The 19,660-nt window shown below is 45.4% G+C and overlaps 1 protein-coding gene and 1 long non-coding RNA gene across 6 annotated transcripts in view; one reads left to right on the top strand and one right to left on the bottom strand.

The window, feature by feature from the left end:
• Positions 1-843: 843 nt before the first annotated feature.
• On the bottom strand, positions 844-4,362 carry LOC143158266 (uncharacterized). 2 transcript variants are annotated; one of them, XR_012994998.1, is made up of 4 exons: positions 4,164-4,362; positions 3,165-3,296; positions 2,463-2,605; positions 844-1,150 (listed from the first exon to the last, which is right to left on the bottom strand). It is a non-coding gene; the product is annotated as an uncharacterized LOC143158266 (long non-coding RNA). The 2 variants fall into 2 exon arrangements; XR_012995048.1 differs by lacking the exon at positions 3,165-3,296.
• Positions 4,363-5,335: 973 nt separating this feature from the next.
• The window catches only part of KLF12 (KLF transcription factor 12), a 259,944-nt gene continuing 245,619 nt past the window's right edge, over positions 5,336-19,660 (top strand). For 2 of the 4 annotated variants that reach the window (XM_076362829.1, XM_076362866.1), the window contains exon 1: positions 5,336-5,406. The gene's annotated coding sequence lies outside the window, so the exon portion shown is untranslated. Of the gene's footprint in view, positions 5,407-5,462; positions 5,644-6,443; positions 6,459-6,742; positions 6,956-19,660 lie in introns of those variants that run through there. The other 2 variants (XM_076362848.1, XM_076362839.1) reach the window with 2 other exon arrangements.

The raw sequence follows: 19,660 nt of genomic DNA on the forward strand, positions 1-19,660 counted from the left end.
CTCCATTATATACTTTATTATATCAGAGAGGCTGCATTGTGTACATTAACACTGCCATTTATGCGCTGAGTTAGGTTGGTTTTGTTGGGTTTTTTTTAAGGAGAGTGAGCTGAAGGGAAGATTTCCTGATCGTCTGTCTAAGAACAAACAATTGGTTTATACAAAGTACAGAAAAAACACAAATGTGGTGTACAAAAGCTATGATTTTCATACCCAAGGAATATTACTGCTGCTGTTTGAGTGAGCCATGTGAAATACGATAGTGCTACTTGTCGGTTGTACTTCCACGTTTTAGATTGACCATTTTGGTTAATGGCCACCTAGAAGTTGACAATAAACCCTAGCATTTGATGGTAGAGTGCCGTGCATGTTGAAATACTTCATAAGTAGATTCAAAGAAACAGAAGCTGACGTCCTTGCCCCCAAAAAGTTTGCAACCTCGTGCTTGATGGCGGCTGTCGGATAAAGGCGCACGGCTCGTGTATTCATGTTGAGCTGAACACCAATTTGAGTGGAGAAGGAGCGGAGCAGGCACTTGGCAGATGATCACAGGCTGGATTGCAAGACAGCAACCATACCCAAAAGGCTGTATCTGCTGATGTGGTCAAGTCCTTGGCAAAAAGAAACCTTTTACGTGCCTGTATCCAAAAGGGAAGGCTTGTGAAAGGAATTAGTAACACAATCCCTCAACTGCAGGTATTTGAATTGATTATCTGTCAACCCAAAGGTTTCCCTAAGTTCAGCAAATGAACACAATCTGTCTTCTAAAATGCATCATGTAATTTGTTAAAGCTTTTGTCTAACCATGCATCCTAAATAAAAACGCATTTAGGTTTTGGTTTGGGTGGCAAGGTTGATTTTTTTTTTTTTCCCGTTTATTTGAGTTAGAAAATTGAATACAAGCTGAAATGGAATAAACAATAGATAACTTAAGAGTGATTTTTTTATAACTGTTGTTAATTTAAATGACAAAATCTCTCAATATTCAGCACATTACTGATTTATTTCAGATGTATCTTTAGTTGTTTCAGGCTCACATTGTTAAAATATGCTATTGATTTTCTGTTTTCTTTTGTTCTGAGGTTCCAGTGTGCTCTCTGCTGGTGATGCCATCCTCTATTTTGAAAAATGACTGATTCATTATGATTGACTTTAAAAAAAACAAAAACAAAAACAAGACTTAAAACATGTTTAAGTTAAAGTCGCCAAATTGATTCAAGAGTATTATCTACTTGCACATTTGCTGGATTAGGATCTAAGGCAAAATGCAAATAGGACAATGGATATCGGGGAAGAATGGTCAAGAAAATTATCAGTGGAGGACAAATATAGGAGAGATGAGAGGCTGAGGAACGTTATGGGGAGATTTTATAGGACCTTCTTTTTGTTAAGTTTTAAGAAACTCCATTAGGGGAAGAACAGCTACAGGAAGACTGGAAAGAGCCATCTGGGATTGTAAGTGATGGGACTCGATAAAAGTGAATCAGTAGTACTGCTTTGTAGGCAATATGGCAGAAGTGGAGAAGGGTTACGGAAAAAGTCTAAAATACGCAGGTAAACACACTTGTCGAGCTTATGAAAAAGTAAGTAACCAAAAATGTTCCATGGGCCAATTTGTTCTCCTGGCTTCCAAAAGTATGTTTTTCTATTTTTAGAACTGTATATGGCAATACACTGTTAAGGTTCCTGCTTCAAAATTTAAGACTCTCGTTTCCGAAAAAATGGCATGCTGAAAAGTCCCATTGATTAATAGGAAATGTGATTAAAGTTCCTTCTTTAGAGGAAAAAAAATGAAGAAAAACGAGAACTTTCTAAATCTTTAGAAATACTAAATGTTTTCAAAGTATTTCTGTGTTAAAATGTAAGCCAGAACATTTTCAAATAGACTCAGCTTTGTTAAGCTAGATGAGAATGGAAACAGAGGGGTCAGGTATATGGAGTGAGCCAAGACGGTGATTTAGTAGGACAGGTTTTCCATAAAAGCATGTGATTGAGAACTACATTTCTCTATAAATCTGCGATATATATCAAATACTAATGTGTAATATCCCTACTTCCGTATCAATCTATTGATATATAATCATGTAATACGTTTCTCCTGCGAATGTAGCTACATATTTTTTGCTTTAGATACTGCCCGGCAAATTCATGCATATGGGCAATAGTTCTTAGTAGCAGGCAACAGACCATGTAAACAGCCAACATAGCACATAATGAAGCTCACGGAGAACAAATTCTATCACCAAATGTCAGTCAGCCAACCCCTCTTCTAGATGATTTCCTTAGACATATTAGATATTAGATTAGATATTCTATATTAGATATAGAATAAAATATTTCTAAGTATGACAAAATAAATACTGGTGTTTTAAAACATTTTATCTGAAATTCAACGGAAAGGAGCTTTGTCTGCTTCTCAGGGCACAGCAACGTGTGTAACATGATGTTTCTCTGTTACGCACCTTATCACACTGTCTACATGCAATCTTCTTCCCGCTATCACTATTCATTTCTCATGTGCCAAGTATTCATTAATCCTTTAACCTCGGTAGGTAGAAACCAGTTTTTCTCTGCAGAACACTCAGCACCGGGGCATCGTTGCTCCCTGTTCCAAGTGGTTAAGAAGGATGAATGTTAATACTCGTGTTTTTTATTGATAAATCTGAATATAAGCTACGCATCTATCCGGGGATATAGCGGATATATCCGGATTCCAGCGGTGTTCTATAGTAGCCTGCTTCCTGTGGGATTGCATATTTTATCTTTTAAAACAAGTGTTACAACGTTAACTTTTGACTTGGGTAAAATCTTCTGACATCTAATGAATCGCGTATGTAACTTACAGTGAGCTGTTGGAACTGGTTCTGTATCTAGAGTAATAATATAAGGAAATACGTTGCTTGGGTCATTAGACTGTATTTTAACTCCATTTTAACTCACTTTTCTCCAAAGGAAATGATTACACTAGAGGCAAAATTGTAATAGCAAATCATGCCTAATCCCCTTTATAGCTTGCGGAGACATATATTTATATAGACTGTGAGGTAGACTTCTGTTTATATCCATTTTAGCACTTCTTATTTGCCATTCTGCCCTTTTTTTTTTTTTAACCTTGTGGAAATAGAGGTAAGGTGCAGGGACAAATAGCGAGGGGGTTATGTTACCTAAACCGTTTATGCCAAAAGGCGGCAGAGGAGCAGTTACAGGAAGAACACACGAAGCGATGCATAGACGTTGTTTCAGGCAGCTGGCATGAAATCCTCTAAGGGAACAAACATTGGTTCTGGTTCTTCTGGCTTCCTCGGTAAATATTGTGTAGAGTAGCAAACATTAGTTTGTATTTACTGAAAGTAATAGCGTTTTAGCAGTAATTATTTACCTGAGCTTAGCCTGGCTTTCTATGTAAACAGGCAAGCTATACGGGCTCTTACAAACACACTCAGGCGACGGGCCAACCTACTAGACAAGGGATCCCTCTTTCTGCATTTTATTTACCAAATTATTGTTACGAGTGGGATCCTCTGGAGCTGCTGAGCTGAGCTTGAATGTGAGGAGGACGAGGGGTGGGGACCCATAAAGAACTTGCCATTTTCTACCTGCTCTGATCACGGCTTTTGCCAGGGTCCAGCACGACACCCTGAATATTCACAAGGCTATTAAGCTTCCTTAAATTGAATCCCCCCCAACATTACCCAGAAACCATCTTAGCAGCCAGGGCTGGTCAAAGCTCACCTGCAGCCTGGCCACACCGCATTTACTTCATGCAACACGAACCATAGGGGAGGCGGCAGAAAACAGCCACACCAGCTTTACATTAACAAAAGGCTCTCCAAGGCAAGGGAATCCCTCGGTAACCTGCCAGGCCAGCTTAATAGCTTTGACACCGCTCAGGCATGGGCCAGGATCTTTCCACCAAAATATTCCACCGTGTAAACACGTACGTGTAAGAACACTTTTGAAAAGAAGTAAGATATTCGCTTCTTAAAGTTTAACACCGACGCTCAGGATTTCTATTTTTGTTTCCTAAGGTTTTTAAAGTTCTTCTTTTAAAACATCCATGTAATAAGGAGAGCTTATGTTTTAAAGAAACTTTAAGATTTTGGGAACTGTTTCGCTGTATACTGTTATTAAAGCCTTTACAACCCAGTATCCGCAGCCCTTACGTGTGAAAAATCTTCCCATAAAGGCAGTTCTCAGTTTGCAGAGGCGCGACTCGGACTTAAGCGCCGACCTCCGTGCAGAAAAGCCGCCTCACGTACTTCTCGCAAGCTACCGTGTGCCTAGCTGAAGGAAAAGGGGAGGGGGGGGGAATAAGAGAAAGGTTTGCGGAGCTCTGCCCCTGCCAGCCCGCCAGGTAACTGCGAGGGCCCGGCCCGGCCAGCCGAGATAGCGAGAGAAGCGAACGCCGCCCCCGCCGCCCGGCCTCCCGCGCCCCGCCGGCAGCGCCGCCCCGGGACGGCGCCGCCTGCTCCGCGCCTCAGCCCCCCCGGCCCGCCGCGCCCGGCCCGGCCCCCGCCCTGCCTCCCGGGCCCCGCCCGCCGCCCCCGCCCGCTCCCCGGGGCTCCCCGCTGCGGCCCCGTGCCCTGAAACCCGCCCCCCCCGCGGCTCCCCTCAGCGTCCCTATCGCCCCGTGTGTCGCCGTCCCCGGGGCGCCCCTCAGCGTCGCGACGGCCGTGTCCCCCCACGGGGCTCCCCTCAGCGCCCCCATCGCCTTGTCCACCCCGGGGCTCCCCTCAGCGCCGCCGCCCCGCCCCCCTCGGGCCTCCCCTCAGCCTCCCCATTGCCCCGTGCCCTCCCCACGGTCTCCCCCATCGCCCCGCACCCCGCCGAGCCTCCCTCGCCACCCCCGTTAACCTGTCCCCGCCCCGCCCCGCCCCGCCCCGCCTGCCCTCAGCGCCCCCCCCGCCCCCGGCCTCCCCTCGGCGCCCCCGCTGCCGACCCCGCCCTGCCCCTCCCCGCGGCGCCCCCGGAGGCCTCGCCGCCCTGCCCCTCCCCGCGGCGCCCCGCTGCCCTGCCCCCCGCGGCCGGGCGGGGCCGGGGCCGGGGCGGGGGGCGGTGCGGCCGGGCGTTCCCGTCCCCACCCCCCCGGGGCGGGGCGGGGCGGGGCGGGCGGCGCACCGGGCGGCGGGGCGGCCGAGGGGCGGGGGCGCGGCCCCTCCCCTCCCCCCGCCCGGCTGCCGGTGGGGGCGGGGACGCGCCGCATGCCAGCGACGCCACCGGCGCCCGCCGCGGCCGGAGCAGGGGCCGGGAGCTGGGGAGGGGGACACCGGTCCGGACCGGGCCCTTTGTCTGAGCGGCCGGTGGGGTGTCGCGGCGGCGGCCCCACCGTGAGGCGAGGCGAGGCGAGGCGGCGCCGGGAGCCTCCACCCCCGGCCCACCCTGCCCCTGGCTCATCATGTGACGCGGGTAAGTCGGCGGCGAGCGCCGCGGTTCCCCGGGCTGCCCCCATTCATTTCCCGGGGACGGCGGCGAGCCCGGCCGCCGGCTGCCTCCGCCTGTGCTGTGTGCGAGTGTGCGTGCGTGCGTGTGATACTGCCCGGGGAGAGCGGGGCGGACAGACAGACAGACAGACAGAGAGAGGAGAGCGGGGACCCTGTGTCAGGGGAAGGAAACAGTTTCTCCTGCTCTGCCGCTTCTGCTCAGGTCTGTGCCGATTCCCTTTCTTATCAGAATAAACGGCTAACGTATATTTTCGCTGCTGCTGTCCCAATCAGCTTTCTCTTTTAAAAAAATAATAATAATAATCGCTCCTATACCGAAGTTAAATAATTTTAAAGAAAAGCGGGGGCAGGGCGCCCCCCCCTTCCCCCGCTTCCCTCAGCGCCGCCGGAGCGGGCTCCGCCGCCGGGGCGAGCCGGGGGTTAACGGCGGTGGCCTCCCTCCATCCCTCCCTCCTTCCATCCCTCCCGGTGCCCCGGCGGCAGCGATGCCGGGGGCGGGGGGGGGGGGGGGGGGGGGGGAGATGTGTGTGTGTGTGTGCGCAGGGTGCTGGGGGCCGCCCCCGCCGCCGGCCCGAACTTTTCCCTCAACTTTCCCGCTGAGGCTTTGGGGGGGGTGGGGGGGGCGGTGAAAAAAAGCGGGGGAAAAAAATAGAAAGCGATAAGCGGGGAGTGATGAGCGGAGAGCTGGGAGAGCCCAGCCCTTTGTGCTGCCGTCCCCGGGCGGGGGGGGGGGGGGGGGGGGGCGGGCGGCCGCGGTGCCCCTGCGCTTTTGGGGGGGGTGGGGAAAAAAATTAACACGTAAAAATAAATATTTAAAAAAATCTAAAAAATACAAATCGGTGTGTAATGCTATACGGGGGGGATAAAAGTCGGAGTGTAACGCTATATGGGGGGGGGGGGGGGAATAAAAATCAGAGTGTAATGCTATATTACCTTCTACCAAAATAATCATCTTCTGTAAAATAAACACTTGCTCTTCCAGAAGTCGGCCGGCGCTGCCTGGGGAGCAAACGGCTGGTATTTACGTTAAAAGCGTGTGCCCGGAGCGGCTGCGGGAGATGGGTGCCCCATGGCACCGGCGTCACCCTGTGAAGCCCACCGAAAGCTTTCCGCTGCTGGTGCAGCCGGGTAAACGCGCTGGGGTGAAATTTGGGCTCCCATCCGCCTTTCCCCCCACCCCCCCCAAAACCCCGCACCGCCCGTACGGGCGGTGCGGGGTTTTGGGGGGGGTGGGGGGGAGGAAGGCGGATGGGAGCAGCCGGATGGGTTATTTTATATCCATCCCCCTCCACGGTTTGCAGGGATGCGATGCTCCGCTCCAGGCAGCGGGTTTTTTCGGGATCTTGTTGGCTTCCCGCGAACGGGCTTGCGTGGAAAACGGCCCTTTTACGCGCTTAGGGAGCAGGTACGAGCAGTTTGGCAGGAGGCACCGAAGAGAAGTTCGCTTGCGTCGGGGTTTGTGTCGAGCTTGTAAAATCCTGCTGGCTTTTGGCGGTCCCCCTCCCCCCGAATAAGTAAGTAAACCGATTTATTTTTTTTTTTTAATTATCTGTCATGAAATAAATGGTGGTGTTTTCCCCCCATTTCTTTTTTTTTTTTCCGCTTTTCCCTTTTTGTCTTGCCACGGCAGGTAGATATTCGCGGCAACTTTGCGAGGCTGCTTTATATAGCGCTGGCATATGGGCTCCATTTTCTGCTTTCTGGTTGGTCTCCAACTCTGAAATGTACAGGAACGGCAAAGTGGTCTTAGCGTGGGATTAGTAACTGTGCTGAATAGGTCACAGATGGGGCGATAGGAGCATTTTATTGATGACGTAAGGCTGCATAAACCGAGACTGCCTTTTTTTTTTTTTTAAATATATTATTCGTGCTGGGGGAGGGGGACTATCTTTCTAATGGGACGTAATCAACTTGAAACCGCTGTCCGCAAGCCGGCGTGTCACCTATCGTCACAAACCGACCATGCATAGCGAAGGAAACATTGCATGCGGATTTTTTTTTTTTTATTTTTATTCCCCCCCCCCCGTGCTGCCTGAGGCTTTGGCAGCCGGTCGGAGCTGCCGCCGCTATGCTGCCGGCGGGTGCCCGGGCTGGAGCCTGGTGGGATGACATCACTCCCTTGGCGGCTGGGGAGCAGCACCCATGCGCACCCCTCCCCGGGCCAGCACCCCCAGGCGCCCCCCCCCCCACTGCATCCAGAACAGCAGCGGTAGTATTTTCCTTCTTTTTTTCCCCTTTTATTATTTTTTTTTCCCCCCCTTTCTTTTCCTGTCTGGTACCTGGAACTCAGGGGGAGGGGGGCAGTCTGGGGAGCACCTTTCTTTAGGCAAACCTTTTTGTTAGGACACTGGCAGCTTTACAAGGTGGCTTGGGCTCCCCCCCCCCTCGCACTCCCCCCCAGTTCATGGAGTAGTCAATAGCATTTAAAGGGGGCTGCGAAAAATTGTATTTTCTCTTCTATCCCCCAGCTGTGGGGGGAAAAAAGAGGCTTTCTGAGGAGGAGATACACCGTGGGGCATTTGATGAGTGATTGCACGTGTGCTGGAGGGGCTGGGAAGGAGTTTAGGATGTGGGAGATACTGTTTGGTTTCTGCTTCTGATAGTGAGGCAGTATCAGACCTGTAAAGAAGGGGGGATGGGAAATGAGGTATTTTTAATTCCCCCCCCCCCCCCCCCAGCAATACTTAGTGGTAATATTTCCAGGCCTTCCTGCACTCTCTTGTAGAAAAACCTTTGCTGGAAAGGCCCCCGAGAGCCCAAGAAGACTGTGTGTAGCAACTTTTAAAAATAAACTTTAAGATTCCAGGACAGGCTAATCGCGGAGTCCTCTGCCAGCTGTTTCTGTCGGGATGAGCCAGACCTGAACGTGCGGCGGGGCTGAACCAGCTCGTCTTCCCCCAGGAGGTGGTAGAGTGGGGTCAGCGAAGGGCTTGGGCTGCAAAGCCCCATGGTAGCAACCGTCGTCGTCTTCACCCAGACCGAGGTGGTGCGTGATGGTACCCACCATAATTAAATAGAAATACAGACCACATTTTTGAGGAAAATGGGGGGGTGCTTGGGGAGCTCTCTGCCACACTGTGGAGTTGCGGAAGGTCTGTGTAATTCGGTGCAGGTTTCAGTGCTAGAAGGGCGTCCAGTTGCTTAGATTTTGGGTAGCTTATAAAATAAAGGGAAGGTGTGTGCCTTTTCTCATCACTGGGTGGATGATGCCCGCTTAGGCTAGCCTTCCCGAAGTCGTAGTGCTGTAGCCTTTGTGCTTCAGGCTGCTGGATCGCCTCTGTGAGCCTTGCAGGGCCAGTGGCGCCGCTCCTCAGGATGGCCAACCTCCCTGCTCGTTCCTTCAGTAAGTGTCATTTGCATTGTGTAACAGGTCTCGTGAATACAAGGTTGGTTTTGACCAAGTTGTTCGAATCAAGTAAAATATGAGGCTGTAAATGAGGTGTTTGTATATCAATAAAGCTGGGGAAATACTTATTTTTACTGACGTGTTTTGCTTGTGGCTTTTGAAGTATTATGTCTTGATGTATTTTGTTGGGGGGTGATTGCGGTTTGCCTTTCCTTGACATAACTACAAAATGAAACGAAAAATTAATTTCTTGAAATGGAAATTTCATTTTTAGAAAAGCTGAAATGGATGCAGCACCAAGACTTTGACCTTCTCAGCTCCTGACTAGTGGTTGTTTACTACAGCTGCAGCTGTGCGTCTCTGAAAGAGGAGGAGCTGCAAACACAAGCATGCTCACTTTCCCCAGCCAAGAGGAAAACATATAATGAGCATGCTGTTTCAAAGTGAGATGTAAAGAAAAGTACTGAGCAGTCAGGTTGTGGCTTTTCCTTTCCTTTTGTGCAAGGTGTGCTGTGCTGTATCTGTAAGACAAATTTTGAGTCTTGGAAGTGCAAATGTGAAAGCATGAAATGACTACGCTACCTATGCAGTGAAAAAGAAATTAATTTTTTTAAATTAAATGCATGCTTACGCCAGAAAAGATAAATGCTTTTGCACTGTAGTACTAAGGATACTTTCAACATCGTTCTTCAGTGGAAAAAGCTCCGTGTAACCTTACCCTGTGTTCAACAACTGAACTTTAGACAGTCTTCTTGCTTCAACTGAATGATTTTTTTTTTTTTGAAGTTGGTACCAAATGCAAAGAAAAAAAAGAGCAACAAGAGTTATATTTGAGGATTCAGTGTCAAAATGGTTGTTTTAGTTTATAGCTAGGCGTGGAGCTATGTTGACAAACTTGACTGGAGCGTTGACTAGACCCAATATATGTATGTGGCACTGTTGCAAAAGTGGGTAAAATCGAACCGATGTGAGAGTAGTTGTGCAGTCTCTTTTGGTTTGTGTATATACATGTATTTAAAAACCCCAACTGTGCTAGTGGTGCTGTGTTTGCGTTTGGAAGCTCTTTTCTGTGCAGAAGGTCTGCTTAGACTTGGTGCCCTAAAATCTGTGAACTTTCTCGTACTTCTGCAAAGTTTGGTGTGACTGGTAGGTTTGAAGTTTATTCTGAGTCTGTGCTCTCATGTTTGCGCCCAAGCAATAACTAAAATACAGAACTGGTAGAGTATTCTTTAATTAGTTTTATTTACCTTTTGGCAGCAGAGAATTCTTAAAATAAAGCTGAGAGACAGAAGGAAGAGGAAAAATGAACATGGCTTTGCCAGAAAGTCAGCATATCTACACTGTGCGTAACACTGAGCTTGTGTGGACTTTCCTTTCTTGGGTTCAGTGTAAAATCTCCCGGTATTAATCAGAAAGCATGACCTAGACTTTGGTCTAAACCAAAATCAAATTATAACGTACAAATATTTTTTTGCATTTATGTCTACTGCAGAATGATGTGTTTTGATTTGGAGAAGACAACTTTAAATTATGGTGTGCCTTGGTCCTACAACTATTTCTGTCATTTCCTGCATTTTTGGGAAGGGATGGTGGCATGAGCCATCCCAGTGTTTATCAACTGAAATACATTGTCAAACTTGAGAGTGAATATATGAAGTCATGTGAAATACATTCAGGGACTGTATGCTTCATACTGACTACGTTTCTTCATGCATTCCACATCTGTGCACATCATCTCCTGTGTCAGAGGAGCCCCTTCAGCTGCAGGTACAAGGGTAGGACTTGTCTAGGTGTTGACTTGCTGATTATTCCTTTTTTTTGAAAGTGGTTTGTTTTGTTTTTTTTTTTTTAAAAGTTCAGTAAAATCGCAAGGATGCAAAAGCTAAGGTGTATCAGAACTAAAATTGTGTGTGTTAGGGTCAAGGGAGATCCCATGATTAAAGACTATTAACAGTGTATGCTCAGTGATACTGAATAAAGTTTGCCAAGACGGTTGCACACTGGCATTTCCTACCCTCTGAACGAAATCCTAGCAACGTCTGTATTTTTTTTTAATCTCCTCATTTGTTTATTTGTTCATAGATTGTTTTTAATTGTTTTTTTTAATAAACAAATGCCCTCATGCGCAATGGTATTTATCCTTTTGTGGGTCGCTGGTAGTGTTGGCGTTGACAGGCTTTGGAGTTGCAGCGCAGACCAGCAGCACTTGAGTTAAGGAATGTCTGGTTAGCAGTAGCAAGCTTTTGTCCTCTCTGTGAACCAGCCTCCAGGATGGGAATGAAGCACGCTCTTTGCTAATGGCTGGCATGGTATTTGCTACATAGCAGAGTAATGATGGAACTCAAAAATCCCGAGCTTTGTTCCTGTCTGTGGGGCGAGCGTGTTCTCGTCATTTAAATGTAGAACAATCAAATGCATGACCTTGGACATCAGCGCCGCAAAGGGGATAATTAAATCAGATGATGTATCATGTCGGGAGACCTGAGTTCTGGTCTCAGTTTTGTCAGATGTCACCTAGGACAACCACTTCGTTACCCTCTCTGTAAGGTGGTAAGCAGTGACCCTAATTCCCAATTAGTGTGGGACGTTGTCCGGTGGTCAGAGCTGCGAAGAGCACAAGGTTATGCATGCTAACGCTGATCCTCCCGCTGACTACCTAAATAGTTTCTTTTTCTCTGCTTTGGCCAAGAAGGGCTTTGCTGCTGGTGGTGTTGCATCTCTTCTCTGGAGCCTTATACGTCCCCGACGGCAATGCGGGAAGCACAGCGGTGCTGGCTGGCCGGGTCGGTGCAGGTGATGTGCAGAGAGCTCAGGCCGGCTGGAAATAAGTTCAGGTCTGTTAGCGGAGTCGGAGATGCTACCAGCGAGCTCTGGAAGCCTTCCTGAGCATGGGCGAACTGTAATTCTTGGATATTTTGTTCAAGTCTCGACAGACTGGCATTGACATGGGTAAAGGCAGCTATCTAACCCCAGCAGTTTCTGTCTTTTTCTGTGGATCCCTGAAGGAGAATCTTTCCAAACGCAATATTCTGAATTATTTTTTACCTTTTTTTCCCCACTACCAAAATTGTCAAAAGTGACTGGTGTGTTCTGAAAAACTTTCAAATCAAACTTGGCAGAAGCAGTCACTGAGAATTTCAGCTGAAATGATTGAAGTTTGTTAAATGGAATAATGCAATATTAGAAATTTGTAACATGAATTTCAAAGAATAACTGTGACTACTGTCATTTACTATCGATGTTACTCCTTTTTTTTTCCATGGGACCAGCATTTTCAGATGGTCTGCTAAAAATTGAGGACACCTTTTGTAGTAGATGTGATAACACGTTGTCATCCGAGGTAGCCACTGAGATATGTAGGATTAATGGTATCAGTTGTCAGTTCTTCCTAGGGAAAAAAGAAAGATAACGGCTGTGAGTATTTTGTAGTAACATTTGGCATGAATCTGAGCAGGACTTGACTTAAAATCAGAATAATATAGAAATATTTTTTTTGCATCTGTCTTTATTTTGGGTGCACAATGCTGGCATAAAAGAGTTTTGAGTTAGTCTTCAAGCATGGGTTGGCAGTGCTCTAGAAGAGCATGTAAAGAGCTGTGATTGATGATACTTTTAAAATCTTTTTAAGTGTTGGACAGTAGTTGGAGCTCTTCCAGTTCCTTTTTCAGAGAATCTTTCAGTTGCAAGAAAATTTGGGTTAAGTGGGAAATGAAAAGATTTCTCTTAAAGAACAAAACCAAAAAAAACAAAACCCAAAAAACCCCCATAAAACCGAAGGTGGGGAAAAACATTCCTTTCCAGTTTCTATAAATCAGTAACAGTTATAAGGCGACTTAATTTTTCGCTAGTTCCATCTCACCAAGGAAATCTTTTGTATAGACGGTGCCCTACAGAATTTTGAAAGGAAAAAATGAGCAAGGTGGGTTATTTTTCCCCTTTTGAAAGGGAGAGCATGCAAACTCAGTCTAGTTAGCAGGCAGATTTGGAGGCTGCTATTTTGGGAAGCATTGCCATTTTCGCTTTTACTTTCCAGATCTATATTCAGCTAAATCAACGTTTTGGTAAAATGTCTTTGACATTTGTCTAAAGAGTATATATCAATAATTCTGGACCTTCTGTTTTGAAGATACAATATCATGAGATTTAGTACACTTTTTCTTCTTTGCATCCCAGCCAGTATCCAAGATGGATTTATCTTGTGCTTGCCGGAGATGTGCTCTCCTTTAGGTTTCATGTGTTGCTGGATTTAAGAAGGCAATCTTTCTTTTTCATTGCAGTGCTAAAGAAGCATGTGGACTAGGCAGGGATGGGAGGCTTGAATCTACGCATAGCAATCACAGACACTTGCCTCAGTCAGTTCTGGCGGATAGCTTGAATAAAATACAGTCCTTTCCCAAAAAGAGGAGCCTAGCTCATCCTCGCCTCAGAGGTATGCACTAAAATCACAACGCCGGGATCATTCTCGTCGCCAAAAGACCATCAGAAAACCTCTCCTTTGGCTGACAGTGGAGGAAGTCTCAGATGTTTAGGTCGCACGTAGATGTGTGCACTGTACTTCTTTAAAGATAGGTGAGAGGAGACCTGCTCTGCTTAAATCCTTGGAGGGGCATTCCTGGCCCTGCAGGATGTGACTGCGGTGAAGAAGGAATAGCAGTTTTTGTGGGCTCTTCTCTTGGCTTTTGTTATTTGGTGTTAACTTACCCTGTGCGCTGTGAGAGCAGGCACCCCTAGCCAGGCTGTGGCTTCCTTCAGTCAGGGACAGCACCGGGAGCTTACCGGTTTGGTACCCCAGTCCTCTTGTGGGCATAGCCTGAAGTCCGTCAGCAGAAATGAAAAATACTTGGACTTGTGTATCCCTCACAAATATTATTGAAGTTCTATGTATGTGTGGCTTTCATTGACGTGTCTTTTCTCTCTCCTCAAAAAAAAAGAAAAGGGGGAGTGAAGGGGGGGGGAGGGGGAGAAAAAGGAAAAAAAAAAAAAGGAATTAAACCTAAAAGGAGAAAGTTTCTTGTGATGAATTCTGACTGCAGTCAATGTGTCGCGTTCCCATCCATCAGTTCCCGTCACCATGTGTTTAGCTATGGCACTGCCTTCTGCTTCTTGCCAACAGCACTACCCTGCCTGTCTTCAGGTGAGGAGTGCTGTTTTCTGACACCCCTTCTGCTGATGGCCTGCGTGGAACAGTGTCTTGTCATTAAGAGGCTGCTTTGATTTTTATTCCCAGCCAGATTTTCTGGATCCTGGATTATTTTAAAGCCACCTTAATTTTATGAAAGGTGTAGGAACTTTAACTACTCTTCCCCCCCCCCCCCCCCCCCCCCCCTGCTTTTTCTTTAAAGCTTTTCTACTTGTACTTGTTGTGCTTTGCACCCATCTGACCGAAGAAGCCAGTGGCCCTTAATGCTATTTATAGCATATATAAATATATATATATATATGCTTGAAATTGCTACTTGCTGCGTGTAAGGGATATTTTCTCAGTTGTTCAGCACCTACCTGGCAAGCCCTCTGAGCAGGGCTGCCTTCCCAAGAGCGTGGCTTTCCATGGCGGCTTCTGCCTGGCTGGTGAGTGGGACAGGTGGGGTGAGGATGCTCCCCTGTGTTTGGCCATGGGTGCTGGAGCGTCTTTCAGCAGACCCAGAGCAAGCCAGGGTCAGTCCCGCCTCCAGGCTGGCTCCTTGGATATTACTGTGATATCATAAATAGAAACGTGAGGGTAGCACGAAAAGTCTTCTTTTCATATCAGTTAAATACTAGAAGTATGAAAATAGTCAGTGGAAATATTCTCCTTGTGTTATACAATGTTAAAACTAATTCAGCAAACCAGAAAATTTTTGTCTTTATCAAAGAATCTGTAAAAGTAATTTTTATAGGAGGGAGCGGAAATGAGACACATGCTACGGCAATCGTTTGATATGATCTTGTCCTGGTTTCGGCTGGGATAGAGTTAATTTTCTTCCTCGTAGCTGGTACAGTGCTGTGTTTTGGATTTAGGATGAGAATGATGTTGATAACACACTGATGGTTTAGTTGTTGCTAAGTAGTGCTTACACTAGTCAAGGACCTTTCAGCTTCTCATGCCCTGCCAGTGAGAAGTTGGGAGGGGGCACAGCCGGGACAGCTGACCCAAACTGGCCAGAGGGGTGTTCCATACCATGTGACGTCATGCTCAGTACATAAACTGGGGAAAGCTGGCCGGGGGGGGCTGCTGCTCAGGGACTGGCTGGGCATCGGTTGGCGGGTGGTGAGCAATTGCACTGTGCATCACTTATTTTGTATATTCTTTTATCGTTATTATTTTCCCTTCCTTTTCTGTCCTATTAAACTGTCTTTATCTCAACCTACGAATTTTACTCCCTGCCCCCCCCCCTCCGATTCTCTCCCCCATCCCACCGGGGCTGGTGGGGGGAGCGAGCCAACGGCTGTGTGGTGTTTAGCTGCCTGCTAGGTTAAACCACAACAGATCGAAAACAGTAATTCCAGTCATCATTCGTCTGACATTATGGTGTTTTCAGTTTAAAAGTTGAATGACTAGACCGCAGCTTTTATGAAGCTTGAGGATTGGCAACGGTGTCAAGTACGGGAATTGTGTCCTAAAAGCATCTTGACAGCGCTGCAGGTGCCGCCTAGAAACAGCAAAGCCATGAAGCCACGTTTGACCAACGTGTGAGTTGCAAAGACTTTTAAGGATTTCTGCCTGGATGAACAAGTTCGAGTTTAGCCACAGATGCCGAATTCAATTTGTTCTCCCAGTTTGTAATATGAACCCTGTTTTTGCAGACCCATCTAGTGCTGTATGTCTAGTAGGAGGCTTCCAGCTTGAAACTGAGCTCTTAGTTCAGTGGTTTAGCAGTGCTTCTAGGCTGCTTTGCCTTAAAACTATCATCCTTGCTCTTGGTGCCTGATGCAGGCTTTCCTAGCTCTCTGTACAGCAATCTTCTGCCTAAACATGAAGTCCCATGTTGAGAGGGGGATTTAATTCCCCGTGTTGTAGGCTAAAGAACGTGTTAGGTACCCCCATAGAGTAGTGTGTAAAATACAGTTTAAGTCTGCAATGACTTAGTGAAAAGGCTTTGAAAAGTGTGTGTTTGAGGTCTTAATTGAAGGGTGAAGCTGCATTTCGAGTTCAGTGCCATCCCAAAGGATGGTTTCAGATGATGGCTGGTTCTGTTCAGTCTTTAGTTGGTGGTGGACATGTTGGCATTTAAGCAGATAGCAGAAGGAACGTACTGTAAAGTCAAATGAGACTATACTCACTGGGGGCAGGACTTAGTGAAGTGAGAAGAAATACAAGATCTCAACATGGGGATCAAATTGTAGATTCATTGATCTGAAGATCAGAAAAGACTATTATGATCATCTAATTCGATTGAAATAATGCCATCAGTAGAGTATCATCTTGGCCTGCATGAAGCACTCATGGTCTCTTGGCGCTGGAACATTTTGTGAATACACGGTTGTAACGTAAAAAACTTCATGCAATGGCGAATCAACTGTTTTCTTTGGTAAGCTGTTCCGGTGGTTATAATTACTCTAATATCTATGCATTATTTGTACCCTGAATTTATCCATATATTGGGCTTCCAGCCACTTAACCTTGCTATACCTCTGTCTCTTAAGTGAGTGGTCAGCCAGTCTCCTGTCAATTCCTTCTCCGTCTTCGTTTTCAGAGTTTGCATAATTGAACAGTGTTTTAATATGCAGCTGTTGAAGAGGGTGAATTGATTTAAATCATTTTGACTTTAAAGTAACAGGCAGGAAAACTTGATTTAAACAACTAGTTTAAATCTTGTTTGGTTTCTGCAGTTCTTACTGATTTTCCGTTCCCAGTGGCGCCCATCGGGTAAGTGATGTTTAGCGTGCTGATATGCAGCAGACAAAATAGTCTTTATGCAGAGTATACTCAAAGTTTTAGCTGAGAGAATGCATTGTATGCATACCTATATATTTTAAAAGTTTGTGGAGTTAATGTTCATTTACTGAATTCTAATTTTTGCATGTTTAATATTACAATATGACTGATGTTTCTTATTTACTAGATGGCTTAATTTTACTTTTGACTTTGTCAGCTATACTTAGAAATTGGAACTCGTAGAAGCTGTAGAAAACATCATTGAAATTATTTTTATTAATATTTTGATTTATTTTTAATGTGCCAGGTTACTTTAAAAATCTTACTAAAATGTATTTGTGTTTAAAACTAACTTTTATATTAAATAAAGGAAAAATAATACTTGGTTATTAAGAGAAACTCATGGTTTCTCTTTAAAAAATCCTTGGGAGTTTTAGAACTAGTAGGTACCGCCCTTCAGCATATTGTTTGTATTAAAAGACTGGAAGAGAAAAACACATTTACCTAGTTTCTTATGCTCCTGGTAGATTTTTCAACTTCTGAATGAGTTAGTTATTGGTCTGTGGTGGTTGAATAAGCTGTGAGAAAGGAGATATGTTATCATGCACCTGCTTATTGATTAGTTTACTACATTTCAGTTTTGTTTAATCTGTGATTTCTATCAGGTTAGTACTTTTCTTTGAAACTTCAACAGCAAATGAGTATTGCTTGAGCATTGATGAAAGAAGGAATGTAAATCGGTTTCATAATTTCAAATGTAATTTTGTTGAATAATTTAAATAAGGGTCAGAATTTTTCATTAGAACATATAATAATGTTACAGAAAAAAGCCATTTCTTTACCAGACAGGTTTTGGAGCACTGTTGGTTAGCCTGCTTCTTCTAGGAGTATTAAACATTGTCAAAAGATAGGAGTAGCCATTTATTCTCATTTTGTGAAGCTGCCTATGACAATAGCTTTTTCAAATATTTCGCTTATTCTCAGCTGATGACACTGGCACCCTATTTCTCAGGTGCCTTTTCAGACATGCCTGTTCAGTGCATTATATCTAAAGTATGAAATAGGATGCTCGTTGACTAGAGGTACCAGCTGAGCAGAATCGCCCAGGCTCAGTGTTTGGTGTGCTTACCTTGTGCTGCACTTCTCAGACCTTTCTGTCTCTTGCTCACTCTGTTTTTTTTTTTTTTTTCTTCCTGTGTTTTTCCAGGATCACTTCAAATTTAATAATGCTGTTATTTGGGTACTCCCTTTTCCCCCCCCCATGACTGCTGTTTATTAATCGTACCAGTTTTAAAAGAGTGAGTAAGAATACCAGGTGATTTTGCTGAGCTCTGCTCAACTTGGGGAAGTTGTGCTCTTTCACAGTGATCTTATCATCAAAGTCCTACTGGTACTCGAACAAACTGGAGCTCTTCCCTGTAATTACGTCATCCTTTTTTGGAGACTTTCTTCCATGCTTACGTATATACGTATACGTAATACGTATATGTACTATACGTATTTTCTCAGTCTTCTCAAGGAGATATAATTATGTAAATAAAGCTTAATTTTTACATATTCTGACTTTAAAACTGCGATCATAGGTAACCTTATTTTAGAAGGAAACCGAGCTAAGGATGGGCCTTCCTCCTTTTTTTTCTCTGCCTTCTCCCTAACTTCTTGAAATAGCAACGAAAAGCCAAAGCAAGATTTTTTTTTTTTTTTTTTTTTGGCCAGCTTTTTCATTGTATAGTTTTGTTCAGCGTGATAACTCCATTTCTACTTGTATTTCTCATGGAGCCAGGCAAGATGATGTAGGATGCAGAGTGATCAAAAAAAAAAAAATTAGTACAACTGGAAATGCAATTCCCTTCCTCCTTTTCAAAGAGGGAAAAGGAATTTTGTTGGCTGTGTCACTTTATTTGTGCAAGTTGACATAACTGGTGCAGATCCTGTGAGAAGGATCAGGGTCGGGAACAAGGACTATTGTGCGGTGTAGCCCTGTGCAGCAAGTCAGAAAACTGAAAAGTGCCGGCCAGGGGAAAGGTTTTATTAATGCTTCGAGCTGCCTGAGAGGAAGGTGAACCAGGTAAAGAGCGCTAGAAACACATCCAGGCATGATGGAGACTCTCTGCCAAAAGAATATCTCCTTATGCTCTTGAGGGAAGTCCAAATGGGCGTTCGCTTACCTGTGTTTTAAAAAAGGAAAGTGAAACACAGCGTAAAGCTGATTTTACACACATATCATATACCACTACTGCAAAACTAATTGGTCTGTGGGGAAACATCACCTTTCTAAAATGCAGTCGACCTCCCATCGCTTGTTACAGTCCTAGCGTTTGCTCCGGTTCCTCCTCCTGACAAACTCTTCGCCGGTGCACACTGCAGTGTCTTGGTTTAGGCTTCTAGTGGGGTGCTTGAAGTAGGCTTGTGCTTTCCTCCATTGGGCTTACAACTATTCATGATTTTTATGTTCTTTATGAACCACCAGTTTATTAAGAAATAGCCCCTTACAGTCCAGGAGTGGTGTGTGAGGCTCGTGAACAGCTCTCCGTGGAGCTTTTGAACTTTGTCATCTGAGTGCAGCTCTTCGTACGGCAAAGAACAAATGTGAGCCTAAAGCGTTTGCAATCATTAGCTTAAAATCCTTTTTCTGCAAAGGCTAATAATGATTTCATTTTTTACTAAAGTGGAATTTTTAGATGTTGTTTGTTGTTCTTCACTGGTGATGTTGCTCTTGTTTTCTCCACGCAATGTATATTAGACTTTTTATCTTTTTTTTTACTTTCCAGTTGGTTTTTTTTAAATGCAGAATTAGTTTCCATTGCACAGAATTCTGTATGTAAAAAACAGCCATCCCTTAATTTATATTTTCATGTTATAGATGACATAGCATGTTACAGGTCCCTGGAGCCCTGAATTTCTGCTGAAAATTTATTGCAGCGGTTCCTGAAAACACTGCGGTGAAGCAATAACTCCTTGGTTTCTGGGTTGGTGCAGTAGACAGCTGGAGCTGCACGTGGTGTCTCGGTGCTGGTG

The sequence above is a fragment of the Aptenodytes patagonicus genome, chromosome 1 (genome assembly GCF_965638725.1).
Source record: "Aptenodytes patagonicus chromosome 1, bAptPat1.pri.cur, whole genome shotgun sequence".
NCBI lineage: Eukaryota > Metazoa > Chordata > Aves > Sphenisciformes > Spheniscidae > Aptenodytes > Aptenodytes patagonicus.